The sequence below is a fragment of the Natator depressus genome, chromosome 12, assembly GCF_965152275.1.
Source record: "Natator depressus isolate rNatDep1 chromosome 12, rNatDep2.hap1, whole genome shotgun sequence".
Classification (NCBI taxonomy): Eukaryota; Metazoa; Chordata; order Testudines; family Cheloniidae; genus Natator; species Natator depressus.
This window is the reverse complement of record NC_134245.1, coordinates 41,934,894-41,951,379: the sequence shown is the minus strand read 5'-3', so window position 1 is coordinate 41,951,379 and position 16,486 is coordinate 41,934,894. Positions and strand designations below refer to the sequence as shown.

General features: G+C 44.1%; 1 long non-coding RNA gene across 1 annotated transcript in view; it reads right to left on the bottom strand.

Moving 5' to 3' along the window:
* LOC141996729 (uncharacterized) overlaps positions 1 to 16,486 on the bottom strand; it is a 501,980-nt gene that overhangs the window by 73,531 nt on the left and 411,963 nt on the right. The window lies entirely within an intron of this gene.

Genomic DNA, 16,486 nt, shown 5'->3' with positions numbered 1-16,486 from the left:
ATTTCTTTAAGAAATGCTCTTATTGCAGTATAGAGCAAGTAACTAAAGCCAGTTAGAAACCTGAATTTCCAACATTTTGACAATTTTTTCTATTCCAATTTGGAATGAAAAGCTGAAATTTCATATGCACTGAAAGTTGTGATTTGGGCCATTGACTTGAGTGCAGGATGGCTGCCTGCTTGAGCAGTGAGGGTCCTGGGCCTGCACTGGAGACTGCTGCCGCAGGTTCACTGCTGTTTGTAGCTGCATTAGCTTGATTAAAGCTAGCTTGGGTATGTCTACATAAGCTGCAATCACACCGCGACTGCAGTGAAGATATACCTGCAGTGACTTGCTCACAGGGAGTCTGTGGTGAAACAGGAACCCTACCCACCGGACCATCCTTCCTCTTGCGATGAATACTATGAAGAAGTTAGTAACAATGGACTGAATCTAGCTAGATTAAAGCAAGCTCAGGTATGCCTAGACGTGCTGCAATCTGATTCCCTGATTGCTCTGCAGACATATTCTTAGTCTCTCTGTGCCTCAGTTCCCATCTGTAAATTGGGGATACTATTGTTACCCTACTTCACAGGGATGTTGTCAGAATAAGTACATTAAAGACTGTGAGGTGCTCAGATACTACAGTAAGGGGGGGGCATGTGAGTACTCAGAATAGATAGAAAATGCCCTATGTCTTCGACACTTAGACTATATTGTTTATTCTGTGTCTGTATGTGATATCCAGCAAACATCTACACCGGGTTCCTTTTGAGTACTTGCTCCAGCTCCTTGCTGAGAGAGACGTGTTGAATGTCATGGCTAGCAGCACACAGAAGTCAAAGTAATTATTAAGCAGAGAAACAGCTTGCTTTTCATAATGCTGTCCAGCCTTCCAAAGATTCTGCAGCTAGCCATGATTTTTCTCTTCTCTGGTTGGCACAACATACCTCAGTTAAGACCACAGAACATAGCCCATTCCTTACTGTGGCCTTTTCTCCATGCTTGAATTAAAAGGAATGCTGGTCTTCTGCATCTTTTTCTTCAATCTGCTTACCTTATTCATCCAGTTCCCTGATGACTTCCTCAAGGCTCTTAAAGTTTCAGCAAAGATGACAATGTTATCTGCAAGTCTGAGGTGGCTCAGTAACTTGTCCATTAATTTGAATAGCGGCCGTCTTTCTCTCCCCACTCTTCCCTTTTTCCCCAAAGGAAGAGCAAGAAACACCTATGGGACAGCCAGTTTCTTCAGTTCTCTACTGCTCAACCTCTTCCCACTCTCTCAGCTTCTACCCTATTCTTGTTTAAGAAAAAAAGCTCACTTCACCATTGTTGCTCTACGAAGTCTGAAAGCTAATGACTGCCAAAGCCCCTACAACTAGCTCTCGGTCTTGATGGCTTTTTCTGGATGCCTGTTCACAGTTTCTACTTTCCAAAGCTAATCTCCAGGCAGGAGAAGAGTTGTGGAGACAATATGTTCATTTTCCTAGCTCTACACTCTTTGTTAAGCATAAATGTTGCTATACTGTTTGTGTGGCCATGCTTCAGGGTTTTGTATCTATCACTCTCATTTTCCACTTCCAAGATTTCTATTTCCATGGAGTCAAAGGCCTTTTGGTAGCCTACAAAAGTTTATGTACAAAATGGCATTTCTTTCTTTTGAATCTTCTTCAGAACCTTTTTCCTGTCTGCGGGAGATCTACAGTGGAGAAATGACTTCTAAATCCTACCTGCTCTCATTGCTGATTAAAGTTAAAAAGTGTCTGTAGTTTGCTCACTAGTACTTTGTAAGATCTCATGTACCGACAATAGTTTAAAGTATTATCTGATCTATTACGCTACATATTTTTAAGAGGAGGTAAAAGTCTTAAACCCAACACATTAAACATGTAAGTGGTGTCTGGTTTTACTTGTTCAAAGAAAGAAATTTACTCCCAGGAATGACACTTCTATTACTAATTACACAATTAATTTATTATGCAACACTTGCAGAAAATATCAGATTTGAAGTCTGAAAAAATATCTACTGAAGAACAGAAAATAATATGGATACAAATAATGATGTGCACGATTCTTCTTTAAACTGGCATTTACTGAATGCAATTCAAGTGGTGTATTCCCAGAGCTAAATCATGGCCATTGTGTCACTGGAAATGCATAGCCAATGAAGAACAAATAAAATGTATCCCTCCGCTTCAAGAGTGCCTGTTTCTGAGTCATTTAACAGCCTTTTAAAATGTATATGGAGAACAGGCTTGCCCCTTACAGTCTCAAATGGATTATGGTCTATGATTAGCCGTAGGATTGAAAGATTCTCTGTCAGAGTCTATTCAAACAGAGAACACTGTTTGACTTGTGACGGGGTACATAAACCCCACATTGGTGGTGAAGGGCTTAAAAAGCTGCTGGGGGCAAAGTTGCCCTCCCTTCCAGCCCAGTCAATCACGTCAGGGTAGAAGAAGGGCATAAAAGAGGAAGTTCCCAACATTTGCTTTGTTGGGCATCTCTGGGGGAGAGCAGATGGTGGGGCTCTACTGCTCCCAAGGGAGACCCCTGGAAACAGCTAACAGGAACAGTAAGCCGGAGTTCTCCACTGAAGGAGGAGTGACTATGTGACCTGTGGAGTGAGCCTGTCGCCTGTTTGTTTGTCGTTGTGTGCTCACTGCTAACTGTGGGCCTGCTTGACTGAAGTTCACAGGGTGGTCTGTTTGGGGGCTGGGGGCTGAGCCTAGCAACCTGCTAAGCAAGACTGAGAGCTTCCTAACAAGGCTCTAGCCTGCCATCCTTGGACTCCTAAGCCCTTTAGGATCCCTGGACAAGGGGGAGGGGTAAGTCAGAGAGAACAGGGGGTTAAAAAGCAAGCTCCCAAGTGATCAGAGGAGTTTTACGAGAGAGTTTGGAGAGAGAGCACGAGAACCAAATACACCTAACAAAGATTCTCTAAACTTAGGTCAATAACCCCCCACCCTGATGCCTGGCAGACAGGCAGAACTGCAGGAGCTCCAGGCAGATGAGATGATGATGTTTGGAGGACGGATTTTGGTTTATGAGAAACCAGGGACCTTTTGGGAAAGGAGGAGCCTATACAGGGAGGATGGGCTCCACATAAACCAAAACAGAACAGGCTGCTTGCATGTAAAACTAAAAAGGTGGTAGAGGAGTTTTCAGACTAAGGGCTGGAGGAGCACATGGTTCAGACAGACACATCCCTTCGGGGAGGATTTATTAAAGGGGAAATTATGTATCCTAATACAGAGCAGAGGGTAGAAGTTGATAAAATATAGGTAGGAACTGAAGAGAAACAGTCAAACAAGAGTACCAATTCAATTACATCACATGAAGGCAGACAACTAAATATTGACCAATTGTATAAGTGCCACTGTTCCCTCTATGCTGTGCGCGTGTGCGTGCGCACACAGATCCTAAACCCCGCACACATGGTGAAACACCGTGCACACAAAAATTTGCACAGAAGCATAACAGTTTGCACAGAAGAAATTTTTTGCACACACGGCCTGTCAAAAATTAGAGGGAACATCGAGAAGTGCTTGTATACAGACGCTAAAAGTCTAAATAGTAAGATGGGTGAACTTCAGTGCCTAGTATTAAATGAGGATTTTGATAGAATAGGCATCATAGGAACTTGGTGAAACAATGACAATCAATGGGGCACAGTAATAACTAAGGTACAGAATATGTAGGAATAACGGAGTAGGTCACTCTGGTGGGGGAGTGGCACTATATGTGAAAGAAAGCACAGAGTCAAATACAGTGAAAGTCTTAAATGAATCAAACAGTACCATAGAATCTCTATGGATAATAATTCCATGCTTGAATAATAGGAGTATAGGAGTAGGGATATATTACCAACCACCTGACCAGCATGGTGATGGTGACTGAAAAATGCTCAGACAGATTAGAGAGGCTACAAAATCAGAAACAACAATAATAATGGGGGATTTCAACTATTCCCATATCTACTGGGAACATGTCACCCCAGGACAGGATGCAGAGATAAAATGTCTAGACACCAGTAATGTCTGCTTCTTGGAGCAGCGAATCCTGGAACCCACAAGGGGAGAAGCAATTCTTGATTTAGTCTGAAGTGGAGCACAGGATCTGGCCCAAGAGATTAATATAGCTGAACTGCTCAATAACTCTAATCTAGGTTCTCATCATCTCACCTCTGGGTTACTGCAACATCTGCCTCTCTGCCCTTGATAAATGCAAGTCTGTCCTACTAATACACATTCAGAATGCTGCTGCAAAACATTTCCCTCGCTCAACGCTTTGACTATGTCACACTCTCTTTTAATTCCTCCACTGGCTCCCTCCTGTCTAGCTCATCAAACATAAGCTACTTGTCTTCACTTTCAAACCTTTCATGGTCAACCCCCAGCCTACCGATCATCTCCCACCTCTGATCAGCCCATGAAGCCAGCCTCCACTGCCCACTTGTTAAATTATTAAACAAGCACCTTCTTGCTTTCTCCCATGCTGCCCCTCAAACTTGGGAGCTGCTCCCCATAACAATCCTCAAGTCCACCTCATTATCCTTCCTCAAAATGCCTAAAAACACTCCTTTGCCCTGATGCCTGCGAAACACTTGACAATGTTTGGCTGCTGGTGTGCTGAGACCACAGCCTATCGGGTTGACCAATTTTGTCTCATTGTTTTCTTGTATTCCCATACTCTCCTGTCCAACTGAATCCCTCTGTTGTCTCTTGTTTTGACTTAGCTTGTAAGCTGTTTGGGGCAGGGACCATCCTTCTTTGCTCTAGGTTTGTCCAGCACCTACCACAATGGGGTCACTAGGCCTCCTAAGCACCACGGTCATACAAACAATAACAACATTCCTTGCCAACCCAGCTCAGTTGCTCTGACAAGCACAGTGCAAGAGTGGATCCACTGCTCACTCCTTCGAGCCCAACCTGAGAGAAGAGTGGAGAGAAGCATGAGCAGCTTCATAGCTCCTTCACACAGCCTGAGAAGCATAAACAGGACACCGTGCACGAGAGAATTTGGCTCAGAAAGTTTAACGAGGTAAAAGCCCAGAGGCATATATTTAGCTACAGGTTAGCCAGTGCTTTGTGACATATCTGGAGACTGAAGAACAGGACAGTAGCACAAGTTAAGGGGAGGGAAGCCTCAAAGTTCATCCTCAATGGAACTGTGCTAATCTGGACCAAGTCATGAGACTATTTCAGTTCTTGATTCTCAACGATCTGATACATCATCATTCTAAACCTGGCAAGAAACTGCACTATTGTGAGAAGAAAGGATGAACTCTGCCTCTTCCATGCAGCTGGAGTTTTCAGAGGGACCTAAGGGAATTAGGTGTCCAGTTTCCACTTAAACATCAGTGGGATTTGGGCAACTTAATTCCTTAGGCACCTTTGAAAATGCCAGGCTAGGCCATGCTAAGGCTCAGTCTGGATCCAGGATTTAGAAAGTCTTGTCAAAGTCTGCTGGTGGGCACCCAGCTTTATTTTATGCAGTCACATTTTACCCACTAGTCAGCCCATCCACCTTTCATGAGATGCGCTGGGACTCATCTCAAAGTTTCAGCGCTAGAAATGGAGTTCCTCAGAATCTCACACCACGACCACAAACATGCCAGGCAGGCTCCTCTCCTGCCTTCCCTTCACCCCTTGCACTCGGGCACTAATCCAGAAACAACAAGGGTCATTTTTTATTTTCTAAAGACAACACTGCTCAGTGTGTGATTATGTAATTCACCTTGTCATAACCATACAGCTAAGGGTAGCCTAGAATTCCTCCTTACCTGTAAGGGGTTAAGAAGCTCAAATAACCTGGTTGGTACCTGACCAAAAGGACAAATGGGGAAAGAATATACTTTCAAATGTGGGGAGGGGGGAAGGCCTTGTTTTGTGTGTTCTCTTGGGAAGCAGAGAAGCATCAGGTCAGAAAACTCCTTCTCCTATAAACCATCCTAAAAGTCTCTCATATTACAAAAATTGTAAGTAAAAGCCAGGCAAGGCGTGTTAGATTATTTTTTGTTTTGCTTGTGAATTTTTCCTTTGCTGGAGGGAGGTTTATTCCTGTTTTTTGTAACTTTGAAACTAAGCCTAGAGGACATTCTGCTGTATTTTTGAATCTTTTGTTACCCTGTAAAGTTATTTTCCATCCTGATTTTACAGAGGTGATTTCCCCCTTTTTTTAAAATAAAATTCTTCTTTTAAGAACCTGACTGATTTCTCTATTGTCCTAAGACCCAGGGGTTTGGGTCTGTGATCACTTTGTAACCATTTGGTTAGGATATTATTCCCAAGCCTCCCCTGGAAAGGGGGTGTAAGGGTTTGGGGGATATTTTGGGGGAATAGGAACTTTCCTTTCCCTGATTCCTTGTTAAACCACTTGGTGGTGGCAGCGTACCCTCCAAGGGCAAAGAATTTGTGCCTTGGGGAAGTTTTAACCTAAGCTGATAGAAATAAACTTAGGGGGTCTTTCATGCGGGTCCCCACATCTGTACCCTAGAGTTCAGAGTGGGGAGGGAACCCTGACACACCCCTTCCTCCACCACCAAATAAAGCAGTAATACCCTCAAAATCAATTCTGTCAGCAGCACTGTGAAGGGCCCATTAGTCAGAAGACATTTAACTACTCGAACAACCAGCCTTACAAGGATTATTGGTAACTGACAGGAACTGCATTTTCCATTGTTCCAGATTAGACAGATTGTTCCATTGTTCCATTTTCCATTGTTCCAGATTAGACAGATTGTTCCATTGACACCAGATTGGATGTAACTGCAGAAATCTGTGTTTCTGGCATACTAATAACACATTTACATATGCAGTAAAATACTTAAACTGAAGCAAATATTTAGTTTTTAATGTTAAAATATGTTAACACAAGTCACACGATTGCTGTGATAGTGCCTTGGAAACATGTGTGGCCAGTTATACATCTAACTTGGTGTTTTTCTGGTTTCAGTCTCCCACAGAACTGAAGAAAGATGGTTTAAAAATTAAAAAATCTATTAGTGAGAGGGTAGCAGAGTAGAGAGTAGGAGAAAAAAATCTTAGCAAAAATGACAGAAAAGAACATGACTGAAAAAAATTACACTTAAATATTCGTGCAGAGAACTAACATGCTCTCACTCTCTCTCTAATAAGTGTGAGTGTATCTATGTGAATGCGTGTCCATACATCAACTATACATGCAGTGTATTTATAAATACATATGTAATGCCACATGTCTACACACGCACACGGATATGCAGCATACACTGTATATGAACGTTTGTGGGGGATAGTACTGGGTCTTCAGAATGCAGCAGAAAAAACTATTTTTTACATCAGAAATCACCTATATGACAGCCCTATTTCTTGTGTAAAAAGTTCTCTCTCAGCAGAAGGGAAGTGAGCTCAGCTAAAGAGACACCAGTTTTTTAAGCACTTTACCAAGCTAAAGAGAGACGTCAGAGTTCAATTTCAGAGCACACTTATTGCTTGCTTGGGTGCTGGGCTGGTAGGAGGGACAGAAAAACCCCTATTTAGAGATTACTGGAAAAACTCAGCACCACACACTACACTTCAGAGATACTCGGGAACACTCTGCTTTCCTTCTGCTCGGGTGTGACAAAATGGCTATGACATAGGCTCTAAAGAGCAGCACAGTAAATGGCCCCAGGTATGCCACTTGGCTGCTTGAGAAGGGTTACTACTACAACCCAAAAGCAGAGGGAACAGTGCTTATATTTTCCTCTCGATTTCTTGACCAATTCACCAGAGAGATGGAGAAAGTGGTCATTTGAATTGAGGGTGTAGAAAGAGAAGGACGTGAACCTCAATATGAGTGTCCTAGACATTCTTCTAGGAAACAGCTGATTTAGTTGAAGTGAATGTGATTGCGTTTGCAGTATGAACATTGTTACAACCTGGCCTAAACCTCTGTACATACATCAGTCTGTTGCAAGTGGACCCAACTGCTGGGTCCCACATGCTTCTAAGCCAGTTGGGGTCAGTTAGTCTAATCAGTAGTTCCAGTTCTGGGTCTATGGGGCACACCCCCAGGCTCATCCCTCTTGTCTGAGACTTCCTTGGGATGTTGGACTCTGTAGACCAGCTGTCCTAGTCCCCATTAACAGTACCTCAGACTTCCTGAGCCTCCGACTTGCTTACTCACTCTCCTGAAGAGTTCCTTCTAACTGTGAGCACTCTGGCTTCTAGTTCCTCCTCTTTGGAGACAACATGGCAGGAAAGCAACAAACACAGGTTTAGCAAAGGAATTTCTTAACCACAGTCACTTTACTCTTAAAAAGCACTGGTGAGTTACAGACCTTTGCAAAATGACAGATGTCCTGAGATGTGCACTGCCTCATCTTATCTCATCTCTTCCCTGAGTCAGCATTTAGGAGTTTGTAGAGTCCCTCCTGCCTTCTCTCTCTCCAACCAGTTCTTGCATTTGGCAAAAAATGGCACCCCTTTCTCAGAGAAGCACTGCCTCTTAAATACAGTCTCTGCCATTTTGGCCATGTGCCCAGGCTGGGATGCAGAAGATCCACAAGTCATGCTTGTTCCCCTGCAGAGAAAATCCATTGTTCCATGTGATTGGGCCAGTAGTTAAAAGACAATCCACGTTGATGGTCCTAGATTGCTCTTTGATGGCTTCTCAGTTATTTTAGTCCTTTGGCAAAATGTCAAACACCATTCCGGGGCAGGGTAGCTGTCTGGAATAGATCATAACCACCTTGCCTTAAGCAAAGTTAGCCATGTGTTTTTAGATGTGTGTTCTGCGTATAACACAAAATGGTGGTTACTATGCTATTAGAATGGGAAGAGACACAGAGAAAGGCAATAAAAATTATTAAGGGCATGGAACATCTTGCCTATCAAGGGAGATTAAAGAAATGGGACTATTCGGTTTAGAAAAAGTGGCAACTCAGGGGAGATATGACAGAGGGCTATAAAATCATGAATGGTGTGGAGAAAATGAATAAAGAAGTGTTATTTATCCCTTCACATAACACAAGAACCAGGGGTCACCCAACCAAATTAACAAGCAGCAGGTTTAAAACAAACATAAGGCAGTTACTTTTTCACGCAGCACGCAGTCAGCCTGTGGAACTTGTTCCCAGGGGATGCTGTGAAGGCCGAAAGTATAACTGGGTTCAAAAGAATTAGATAAGTTCATGGAGGATAGGCCCATAAATGGCTATTAGTCAAGATGGTCAAGGGTGCAACCCCATGCTGTGTGTGTCCCTAAATCTGATTGTTAGAAACTGGGACTGGATGACAAGGGATGAGTCACTCAATAATTGCCCTGTTCTGTTCACTCTCTCCCTCTGGGGCACCTGGCACTGGCCACTATCGGCAGACAGGATACTGGGCTAGATGGACCATTGGTCTGACCCAGTATAGCCATTCTTATGCTCTTCTGAAAAATGGAATTCATAATTTGACAAAACCATATCCCAATCTGCCACAAAAATAATTCATATAGCACAATAAGTGAGCACGGTGTTTTATAGAAAAACACAACACAGTTCCTGTTCTGAGGAGTTTACAATCCTGACACACCAGGATAGATGACATGAGGCAAGAAGGCCAAGAAATAACTTAGTTTTCTGTGCATTGTGTTACTTCGTTTTTAAAATATTTTGTATAAATTTGGTGCAAAATGGGCGTCAGGGTAGGAAAAAAGTAAAAAGAAATGGGTTTTAAGGAGGGGTTTGACAGCAGGGAAGGAGGCTGTATGGCACACAGGATCCAGGATCCTTATGAAGATGAAGGAGGCAGCATATGAAAAATTGAGAAGGTATGCGTAGAAGTAGCAGACAGTGGGAGCCCAGAGTAAAGTGGGGCTGAGGAATCACTGGGAAGGTGTGGGAGGTGGGACAGAGGCAGAGTTGTGTAGGATTTTGAAGATGGGGATAAGAAGTTGAGAAAAAGCCAGTGAAAGAACTGGAGCAGAGGAGCAAAATGGGCACTGACACTCAATAAGGTTGATTTTAGGGACAGTGGGAGAGTGCAAGGTGGATATGCCAGACTAGCGTAAACCATTTTCCTAATAATACTGACTATCAATATTTTGATGGGCATATTAAATTGTGGCAACTGGTGCCAGCTGGCTCTGCACAAAATGGCACCGGCATGGCTTTGTGCACACTACCCTTAGCATGGGTTGGCACACAATGGGGCCAGATGGTTTGGCATACACAAGCTCTGGAATCTGGCAGGGGTGGCGCAGATTGGACCCAGATATATGGGCACTTTCATGGCTTCACGCTTACCGCAAAGCTGTTTTATCACAGGAAGTAGTTTCAGACTTTTGAATTTGATTAGAAAAAAATCAGAAAATGGGATCCCATGTTCACTGTCGGAAAGGCAGTACTTGAAATAAAGTCCTAAATGTGTTTTGTAGCTGCCTTAGATAGGACTATTATTAGTTGCTTTAAGAGGCTCAAGAAATGTCTATAACTGAAAATCTAACAAAGGAACAGTATATTTGGTGAGAACAGTGGAAAATCAAGTTTTTTTCTTACATTTTAAAGGTTTCTTGTAATTTAAATTTATCACCAACCCCCACATCTTCTCCCCCAGTGCACCAATTCAGAGCTACTTAGAAGGAAAAATAGATTCATTAAACAACCCCCCAAAAAGAGGGCTCCATGAGGTTTCATTTCGTCGTAATGAGCTCCAATTTAACATGATCATTATTTCTGACATTAAAGGCCTGTGAATAGTGTCACATGCCCAGAAGCTGTTTTTTTTACCCTCTAACGCCAGAAATAATAAGCTGCAGTTAAGGGACAGTGAATCAGGGCCTGTAAAATTGCACTGAAATAAAAATTTCACCAGCAATAGAATGACATGTATCTACTCATTGTCATTTCTTCCGTAAGAAGATTGAGGCACGTGGCTATTGGAGATAAGGCTGGTACCTGCCATCCCCTGCACAGAAACAGGCTGAAGCACAAGACAATCATTCAAATGTCAGAAGATCTCATGCTTCGGTGTAGAACTGCCTAGAAGTGTCACTAGCAAAGCCTACAACAAAACATGTTCCCCAGTGTGTTACTAATATTATTTAATATTTCTAACACGGTGAATGGCGCTTTATGGACATAGGTGGCACTCTCCATGCCACAAAGCGCTTACAAGCTAAGGACTTGATTCTTCAAATACTTAGTAACACGAGTAGGGCATTGATTGTAGTGGACAACACACAACTCATATCCCTAGTCAGACAACAACAGGCGGGGTGAAATCACGTCATTTGGATAGCAAAGGTGAGGCAGCTTCTTGCTGCTTCCAGAGTTGTCGGGATTTTTGTATAATTTTATTGTGTTCTAACTTTGATTTCATAGCAAATGCAAACAGTTAGCAGTGGGAAGCGAGACACATGAGTTTTTAGGAGTGTGAGGTGTCTCCCATGACATGACCATCCAAAGCCAGCCTGAAATGTTGCCACCAGTCACACTAGATAGCTAACTGAAAGAACCAAACCAGTTTCGGGGAATTCTCTAAGAAGGTGCTGCAATGACGCTAGGGGAGGGAGGACAGTTTGGTGGCGGAAGCACTGGAATGGGACTCAAGATAACTGGTTTCAATTTCCAGCTCTGCCACAGACTCACTATGTGACTTGGGCAAATCACTTAGGCCCTAATCCTGCGAGGATTTACATGTGTTTAAAATTAAGCATGTGAGTATATCCTGCCACGGCTGGGCCTTAATCTCTCTGGTCCTCAGTTCCCAGCCTTTGGTTTAGATATTCTATCCCTTTCTCCCACCCTCGGTCTCTTGTCTCTTCAGGGAAGGGACTGGTTGTTACTATGTGTATGTGCAGTCTCAGGCACAATGGGGCTCTAATGTTGTTTGGAGCCTCTCGACACCATTGTAATACAATTATCACAAACAATAATAATACAGTGCTTTGGGTTACTATTATGGCAAGATTTTTTATGAGGAGAACACTGTATTTCCAATGCTAGGTCAGCAGAGCCCTTTGCAATACATGTCTCCTCCCAAGCCCATGTCAAATATGTGTTTCTGTGTTAATTCTCTGTAAGCCTCTCCCATTCTCTGAGAAGAGTGTGGAATACACAAGCACTACAGAAAGAGGCCAAAACAGAGGTACAGTCGATGGGAAAGCGACATTTTTATTGGCTCTAACGTATTCCGTGTCCCGGGGAGTGGGAGTGTTCTACCACTATGAGTCACAAAAGTTTTCATGATGACTGTAAACAGAGGTGACAGCAACCCCTCCCATCCGTCTCAGAATACAGGCAAGAAGTGGGACGCCCTGGTAAGCTCATTAGAAGGAGCAAGGCAGGTCACAATATGCCGTTAAAAGCAGACAAACCCACAGAACGGCAGTTCTCTGTCATGGGAGTGCCAGGCACAGGGACTTTCTGTCAATGCCAACAAGTTAGGGCAGGTTTCATAAGCTATAAGAATTCTGCTCAGATTCCACTGTTCTATAGTGGTGTACCGGTACTATTAAGGACATGATCCTGTAGCAAACTGCAGGAGATTTAGTGCACACATAGACCAATATATGCCCACAGCAGACAGCCCTCCCCCCCCACACACACACAATTACCTAGCCACCGGCTAGGCTTACGTTCTGAGTTCGGGGTGTGATTCCCAGCTCAGGTGCACCTACTCAGTGAGAGCTAGCACAAGTATACGCAGCAGCGTAGCCACAGCAGCACAGGCAGCCACAGGGGAGGCGAGGTTTAGCTGTGCCAAGATCTATCCAGGAGATTCAAGCGGGTTTGGACTCACTGTACCACTGCCGTAAATGCTACCACAGTTATACCACTATATACACTCATGCTAACCCTCCTTGAGCTTGCATGAATCTGTGTATGCGAGCTGGGCATCACACCCTTAGCTCGCAGTGTAGACGTAAACAGACACAGACACACTATTTGTCTACACACAAATACATACTTGCCCACAGCTGCTCCGTATGTCTCTCACACACTCCTTCATATATAAGTCCCATAATGGAACATACATTTTACTATATTTGGAAGTGAACAGTTGTGTATTAAAATAAACCAATATTTCTGGCATTTTATAAACTCCCCAACTTTTCATTGAGCTGCTGGGGAAGAGTTCTGCAGAATCTCCCTCCTCCTCTTCTCCTGGTCATTTTAAAATATAAATACCATGGAGGAAGGAATGAAGCGCCGCTCATTATTGACGGTTTCCTCCTACAGAGGAGCACAAGAGTCCAAGAGGATCACCTCTCAAAGGAATGGGTAAATACTGGTCCTAGAAAACACCAACTACCGCAGGCAAAGGGTAATTCCCCTTTAAACTGAGGGGCAGGTGGCAGTCCTGGGAGAGGACTCAGCCCAGAAAACAGGTGAAGGAAAGAGATCAGTATCAGAGGAACAAACTAGGTACACTTTACCAGGTCAAAGTTAGCAGGAACATTTCTCATCTATGTTCAATATTTCACTAAAACACTGTACTTTTTAAAGCCTGTTCATTTAACTTTTTTTTAAAGAGGCTATTGGTTTGCTGTGAGCACCCTCCCCACCATCTAAGCTCTTCTAAATTATGCTGACTGCATTGATTTCATTGACTCTGAAATGCATTTTCATAAAGGTGCAAATGGGTTGATTAGTTTATTCAGGGGTATTGACAAGCTGTAATGCACTAGAGCATCCAGTCAGCCTCCTGCCACACTTGAATGAGTAGTGGCTACCTAGCGCTGACTCCAACAGGAACTGAGTGCTGGTTTGCGTTGGAGGCTTCTGGGTCTGAGTAATGTGTCACTACAGCATCGGCCTCATTAGGATTTTCAGAGGCTGTATCTGTGTGAATACAGCGGCAGATAACACGGCTATCATTAGTGTGGAGGGAGAAACAGTGAGAAACAGTGGACTGGAGACCCCTGGGGTCTGGCTGGGGAGAGATTCGCTGGAGCAGCTCACACATACACAGCAGGTTTCTTCAGTGAGGCCTGACATCTCTCCAGGAATGTGATTCAACCAAGTAGAATTCTAGATTAGTGAATAAGGACTTGTGTGAACAGCAGCTGTGACTATGGGATCAGCGCTTCCAGGGATATTTCCCAACATCCAGCTCCAATGTTTGTGTTTCCTTGCTTGGCAGCAGTAATGGCTGGACAGTGAGTGGGTAGCTGCCCAGGGCCCTTAATGTTCAGCAGGCCTTGTAGGGAGACAGCTTTAAGACTTGGATACTAAAGGTCACATTTTCAAAAGCAGCCTCAAAAATTACATCTGCAGTTGCATGTGCACAATTACATGTGGATACAAGTAGCAGAGTTTAGATACTTGGCTTCTTGAATTGTGGGAGCACCTAACACTGAGATTCTATTAATTGTACCCACAAATGAATGCCCATTGGAAGATCTGGTCCTACCTGTCAGTTTGACTTCCTCCCTTCAACCCTGAAGTTGCCAAATTTTCATATAGAAAATATTTTCCTTGGGCATAAACCAGGAATTAGTCAAAGAAGGACTTCATGTGATCACAGCTGCAAACTGTATCATCTCACAAAGTAACTGAAATACTTACTGTCACTACGAGGCGCACATTCTAAAAAAGTTGAGGCCCATGTGCACCCTTCAAAAATGCACTCACCTGCATGCACCAACATATGCAAAACAGGCGGCCCTTTCCTTCAAAGGGTGCTAAGTGGTACCCATAAGACAATGTATTCTGTGTGGCATGTGCAAATTTTGATTGTACAAACCAGTTAGACAGATACCTATATGTCTCAGGGACATGCAGGCAGGAGGCTGTCTCAGAATGAAACAAAGGAAAAATCAGCGCTGTTGAATGACACTAAATCTCCTAAATGTGTGAACATGTACAAGCACATGCAGGTAGATACGTGCGTGTACTTTCCTGTGTGTGTCTGCAGTAGGAGTCTGCATATGAAGGTTTATAATTCTATGTGTATGTAGAAGTTTGCATGTAAAGATGTGTGTGTGTGAGAGAGAGAGAGAGAGACTATGTGTTTGTATGTGTCTGTGATTGATTTCAGGGTAAGTAGAAGGCTGAAGGAGCATTTCTGGAAAAGGGGCCCAATTTGTATCTTTGGCAATAATTGGTTTGTTTGGGTGGAGTGAGCAGGAGGCTCAGGCAGAAAAGGCAGCGGAGGGAAGTGATGGAGTGAAACAGTGAGGGCTGCAATCCCTCTGCCTGATGTGTTGGAGAGAAATGGTTAGTAACTGAGGCTGGTCCCACAGGGGTTCATTAAATGACTGGTCCTCCACAGTATCCTGTCACTTCTGACCTGGGAGCTTTAACATTAGGTCTGCTTTGCCATATGCACGTGTAACCCTTCTGCCCGTCAGAGTTGGCAGCAACAAGGGCCGGGTTCAGTATCTAGGGGTTCCATTCCAATAACACAATGCAAAACCGGCTCGAGCCCCCACCCAGTGACCTGGGACAAATATATACCACCCCCGCTGGGCGCCTCCAAGAGGCAATACTTCCCCTCTCGCAAGCACAGAGTCTGAGTGTAGCAAAGCCTTTTAATAACAGAGAGAAACAATGTGGCATTATGTTGGGGAAACACCACGAACAGGATTCCTAACACAACCCACGAGCAAAAAACCCACCCCAAGCAAATTAGGGCGTGTCCTTTCCCTTTGGTTCTTGAGTCCAGCAACCCAAAATCACCCAAAGTCCCAAAAGTCCAACACCCCAAAAGTCTCTGTCCCTGGTTAGGGCAGCCCCAGAGTTCGAAAGTTTATCTGTAGAGTTTTACCTCCCAACCTGGGTGGAGATGAGGGGGGGAGGGTTTAAGGGGCACCTTACGTGGTCCAAGCTGAATGCCCCACCTCTCCACCAGCTGTCCCACGAATCGCTCCGCTCTGCCAGCCACCTCCATGAGCTGCTCCAGCCGTCCCGCGAACTGCTCTGCTCCAAGAGCCGCTCTGCTCTGCCAGCCGTCCCACAAACTGCTCCGCCATATATCTTCAGGCTCCCCCCATTACTTAACACAACACTCAGTGATTTCAGCTCTTAGTAAGTTTAGCTCCTTTATGATTTCAGCTTGTAGTAGGGGAGCCTCAGTGCTGGTGCACCATTGGCCCAAAGTGAATTCAGCTCAGCAGCCTGTAACTAGACTCCTAATGGAATCAAAACTAGCTCTGATATTCCATAGTAAAGAGAGGAGGAAGTGCAATTAGCATGTAAGGCCCTCACCATGGGGCCCATACCACCATACATATCCCCAACCTCTCTCCATTCACTGGGTTTTGGAACCCATGACCCTTGCCTAGCAAGTACTACTAAGTTGATGGTGAGTCCCTCCATCATAACAAAAGGCCAAGCACAGTTCCACTGTCCTTGATTCACATAATCAGGATAATAACAGTTTATTCCTGCCCCAATAACAGAGAAACTGGGGCTCCTACAGCAGCCAAAGTGACCATCTAGGCGGGGTGGGTGTACCTATGCAAATGAGATCAGCCCCTGAAGTTCTTTTCCACAACCCACCATGACTCGCCACCAGATGTCAGGGTAGAGCTCATCCTGACTCTGCTT